Here is a 5,579-nt window from a genome sequence, read left to right as displayed (position 1 = left end):
CGCCTTGGACGTGCCTCACCTTGTGGTTTTGCTCTATAAAAGTCCCTGGAAAAGACAGGTTCCTGGGCAACCCACTCTTTCCCCCTTCTGCCCCTCTCTCTTGGAGAGAGCGCTTTCCTTCCCTCAATAAATATATTCTGCTCTTAACCTTTGTTGTTGCTAAAATTCATTCTTTGATCTGAGAGAACATGAACTCGAACTCCTCCCACATATCGTTCGGGCTGGGAGTTCCTTTCCCCTGTATCACTGGGATTATAGGCCTGAACCACCAGGTACATCTCACCTCACCCGATTTTTATCTGAACTTCCCTTTTCCTGTTCTCCTTTCCTGTCCTGCTGAACTTGAACTTCCCTTCTAATAATTTCTCTTCTGTGGAACTTTGCTTTGGGTGAAAGTTTTTATTTGCCAGGTCAAAGACTTTATAAGGCCCAAACTCCCCTAGGATGGTCACACCATTTCTCAGGTCCTCTTGCCCTCACCCGCCAGCTGGCTCCTCCAGCGTTCCTCTCTGCTCTGGCTGCCGTTCTTGGATTTCCACAGTAAGGTACCTGCTGTGGGTGTGGGATCTTCCCGTGTTCAGGATCCTCCTTCCTTCCTAAATGCTAATAGCACCCACTTAGATTTGGGTTACTGCACATATTGTAGACTGTACATACTGCCTGTGTGTCTTCGGTTATACTATTCCAGTGGAAGTTTATGGCATAATTCAAGTAGATTAAAAATTACACAATCTTTACTTCTTTACAGAATTAGTGACTGGATTTTTTTTTTTTTCTTTTTTTTTGAGACAGGGTCTCTTCCTATAGCCCAGGCTGATCTTGAACTCATGATCCTCCTGCCTCAATTTCCCAGAACTGGGGTTATAGGCATGTACCACCACACCCAGCCAAGACTAGATAGTTTGTAAAACTCCTCGTTGACTCTCCTGTAGAACCATGGTTGAAACCTGTTGGTCTAAATACAGACGATCCTTGTTTAACAACTGAGTTTTGTTCCTGCAACTATGTCGTTAAAAGAATTGGTCACTAAATGAGAAATATTCAGAGCAAAGTAATGATAAAAGGAAACTTTGATGACTTTGCTTTTACTTACATAACTCTTACATGCAGTACTATAATAAATAACAGAACATAAAACTATAGTATTCTACTGTATAGTACAGTACAACCAATATAAATAATAGTACTGTATAAATAAGATGTACTTACAAAAAAGATATTAAGGCTCTATAAACAAGAGGTACAGAACTGTTACCCCCCAAAAAAAGATGGGTCATAAATCCTAACAGTCGTTAACCAGGTAGGTCATTAAGTGAGGAACATCTGTATTAGGCATCATAGTATCAAAATAATTCAAAGAAAATTATTTGTTTTTCTTAAGAACACATACTGTCCAATAGCCTTTAAAATAAAACAGCAGCCACCAACCCATCATCACATTAGCTGGGTTCAGGCAATGTTGATCCCACACGTCAGAAAATGCAGGGATGAAAATTATTCACAAAACCCAGGATACCTTATGATATAGCGATAATATGGAAAGTGCTCATGATTGTAAAACAGATGCAATCCACATATGATCTTTAGTAAATCAATAAAGCATCTAGTCCTATATTTCCTCACTTGCTCTTCCCTAGCATCTTAGCAGCTTCCATGAATTCTTCAAGGTTACGTTGATCACATAGCTGCATTTTGAATATGCAATTTTGGCTGATTAACGAAGAAGCTTCTGCTGGTCAATGCACGGGACCAATGAAACTAAAATATTATTAGTAAGATATCACAGGACCATGAACCTGCTTGACTCTGTAAAAACCACTGGAAATGCCAAATATCCTTGACAGTGAAACTGGCGTTAATGAAACCACAGCTCTATCTGCCTCTGCAGTAAATACTTTGGATAGAAAGATAAAGTACATGTAAGTAGCTTACTAGCCAGGAGTGTAAGACAACAATTAAACATGTAACACAATGGGAATGATAATTCATTGTTCAAACGTTGCCTGTGGCTCAGAAGTGTATATGTGACCCCTGAGAAAACATGTGCACCCATATATGAGACATTTCTATATATCAAAAAGTTTCAGGGTCAGGGATATAGCTTAGTGGCATAAGCACCTGCCTGGCAAGTGCAAAGTCCTGATTTCAATTCATGGCACCAAAAAAAAAAAAAAAAAAAGAAAAAAGAAAAAGTTTCAAAGGTAACATCACTTCTAAAAATTTTTTTATATCTAAGAATTTATTTAACTCCAAATTAATTGGCTTTATTATCATCTAAGGAGCTGTTGGAAGCAAATAATCTTTAGAAGTGAGCCCAATAAAAGGTGGGCACTGATAAAACTTTTCTGGCCCTTTGGCATAGCTGTTCTGCCTGTATTATATGTGATCAACAGATCTCATTAGACCGTGCTCCAAATCATCCTTCTGCATTAAAACAGGCAAGCCGTATATTTTTTTCCTCAATATCCAAAAAATGTCAGGTAGTTTCTCTGTGCCCAGGATCAGACATTATATAGACAGATTTTGAACTCATTGGTCTTTTCCCAAATGCTATGTTTATTTGCACAACATGCGTAGTGAATGTGCCTACAGTACAACAGGCCACAAGCACTCATTAAATGACAGAGTTCTGGTCCTGCAACTAGGTCATTAATTGAATTGGTCACTAAATGAGGAATTCCTTATAGTATGTACATTACAATATTCAGAACAAGGGAACAGTCAAAAGAAACTCCAGCTTGATACTTTGCTTTTATTTGCATAACTCTCACATGCAGTACTGTAATGGATAACAGAATGTAAAACTATAGTACTGTACTGTACAAGATAATCAGCAAGAATTATAGTACTGTATAAATAAGGTACAGTACTGTTCCCAAAAAAGACACTGAGGCTCCATCGAGATGCACAGGACTGTATGAAAAAAGATGGGTCATAAGTCCTAACAGTCATTAGGCAGGGAGGTCGTTACCTGAGGGATATCTGTACTCCAATTGCTCCTTGCTGGGTAGGATCCAGTCTCCAGCATGCGCCTCTCCTTTCACCGTCCTGGTCTGCCTTGGTAATCTCCCCAACTCCCATGACATCGGTCCCTATCTACTTCAGCATGACCCACAAAGTCCCAATTATTTTTTCTTTGTTTTTTTTTGTCTTTCGTCCGGTACCAGGAATCGAACTCACGACCTTGCACTGGTCAGGCAGTCGCTTTCCCGCTGAGCAAAATCCCCAGCCCCCAATTATTTTTTCTGACATCAGACTTACACATAGCCTGTCCACTCCAAGGCTCCCTTTGGCTTTCTCCTGGGCAGTGTGGACTGAACTTGTTAAAATTTTCTCCTCCTGGTATTCCATGTCTCCGTTACTCTAGGCAGAAGCCTGGGCACCAGCCTCAGTTCCTCTCTGGCCTAATCTCCAATATGTAACCCATCACCATGTCATCTTCATTTAAAATCTCCATCCTCATGTCTCTGAAATCCATCCACATTATTCCCTTGATTGTCTCTGTGGTTGAGGATATCATTTCTGAATTACTATAACTTATTTTTAACTTGTCATGTGAATTATTATAATATTCTTTAAACATTTTAATTGACATAATTATAAATACTGATGTATACACCATGATAATTTGATATATATAGTACTATGTAACAATCAGATCAGGGTACTTAGCACTTACATCTCCTTAAACATGATTATTTCACATTGTTGGGCACCTTTGCATTCTCTCTTCTCCTTGTTTATAACCCATAATCCAGTCTCTCCTTCTGTCTCCTCTTCCCTTTACTTCTTAGCCTCCAGTGACCATGCCTATTTCTATGAGACCAAATTTTTATCTTCTACATATGAGTCAGAACACACGGTACTTATCCTACTGTACCTAGCTTCTTACCCTTCACATAATGTTCTCCAGGTCCATCTATGTTACTGCAGATGACAGCATGTCACGTTTGGTCATTGCTTTTTTTATGGGAATTGAACCCAGGACCTTTGCACTGAGCTACATCCCCAGTGGACTGTATTAATTTTAAGACAAGTTCTTGCTAAGTCACTAAGTTGCCCAGGATCGGCTCTAACTCACGATTCTCCTGCCTCAGTCTGCCAGAGTGCCGGGATTATAGGCATGTGCCAGCAGGCTGGGTTTTATCGCATTATTCTTAACTGGTCATCTCAGTGCACTTTGCTTAGAACAACTAAAATGATCTTTCTTACATTTGATAATGAGTGAGCTAGTTCTTTTAGAGAACAAGACATGTATTTAATTTTAATAGTAGAGTGTCCCAGGCATGTATTTAATGTGAATAGTGGTACACCATAAGACAGACCTAAAAGCCCTGCTACCTCTGAGCTTTTAACAACCAGGCAACTTTATTTGTTCTGAAAATTAACTTGCCTATGATGTCAATGTTCACAACACAGTGTCTTGGATTCAATTGGGCCTGCCTGGCCTCAGCACTTTCTGGGCACTCTCCACGAATTTAAAGCACGGTTCGTTTTTCCAGACCTAAGAGTGTCAGGGCAGGCACAAGTACTGCGGTTACAAGAAAAACTGGATCTCCAGAACAGAACTTTATTTTTTTAAATTTTATTTTAAAGAGGAAAAAAAAAAACCCAAATTTCAAAACAATCTGAGAGTAACGATGGTTAAAACATTACAAACTGTTATCTTTAAATTAGTTACTCAGAGTACAAGATATGGGCATTTAATTGTCAAAACAGCATGAGCACAAACCTCTCTTTTTAGTGAATTAAATCCTCAGCATAACTACCTTCATAGCTTTCCCCTTTCCCCCCATCCGTTTCTTTCTCCTTTTGAACAGTTTCTCCCCATTTCACAATATCTATTGTACATTTTGGATTCTACTCTTTCAGCCTCACACCAGGGTGACAATGAGATCTTTACACTCGCGAGTCTGATTTATGTCACTTACGAGTATGGTCTCGAGTTGCATCCATTTATCCATGGGAACAGTAAAATTGGGAGCACTTTAGTGCTTACTCCATCCATTGCCCTCACTGATCACTGGTGTCCTGACCCCAAAGCTTGATGCCTTCCGCAGATTGCAACTCCTGGCTGGGTCCAGAACCCCGCCTTCTCATCCGGCCCCACACCCTTGCCCTGGCCTAGCCCGCTGCCAGGGCTCACACACGTGGCGGTCCCGCCCCCAAGACCAGTCCTGCCTCCATGGCCTGCCCGCCCCACTCCTTTATCGCTTTTCTAGTTCTCCCCTCTCCGCTGTGGGCGCTCATCCGCTCAGCAGTCCGTCCTCCTCAGCGGTCCGGCCCTCGAGCCCCGCCCACTCAATTCCCCGCCCACCCTGGCCCCGCCCCAAGAGCCGCCCACCGCCCCGACCCCGCCTCCCATCCCTCCCTTGCGTTCCCGTAGTTTCTCGCTCAGGCCCCGCCCTCAGCCCCGCCTCCGCGTCCCGGCCCGCTTTCCAGGCTCGCTAGGCACCGCCCCGCGAGGCCTGGGCTCTACTCCACCGTCCACGCCGAGCCCCTCTTCCCCCGCTGGGACCCGCCCGCCGGGGGCGGAGCTGGGCCAGGTGCGGGCCGGGGCGTGGCGGCGTCCGCGAGCG

The 5,579-nt window shown here is 42.7% G+C and overlaps 1 protein-coding gene across 1 annotated transcript in view; it reads left to right on the top strand.

Annotated features, from left to right (window-relative positions):
* Window positions 1-5,388: 5,388 nt before the first annotated feature.
* The window catches only part of Tmem87b (transmembrane protein 87B), a gene marked incomplete in the record, with an annotated part of 48,700 nt that continues 48,509 nt past the window's right edge, over window positions 5,389-5,579 (top strand). Inside the window, 1 exon segment of the mRNA XM_013522751.1 lies at window positions 5,389-5,579.

The sequence above is a fragment of the Chinchilla lanigera genome, unplaced genomic scaffold, assembly GCF_000276665.1.
Source record: "Chinchilla lanigera isolate Chin_1 unplaced genomic scaffold, ChiLan1.0 scaffold00069, whole genome shotgun sequence".
Lineage (NCBI taxonomy): Eukaryota > Metazoa > Chordata > Mammalia > Rodentia > Chinchillidae > Chinchilla > Chinchilla lanigera.
The sequence above is the reverse complement of the archived record's forward strand: the minus strand, read 5'-3'. Positions and strand labels throughout refer to the sequence as shown.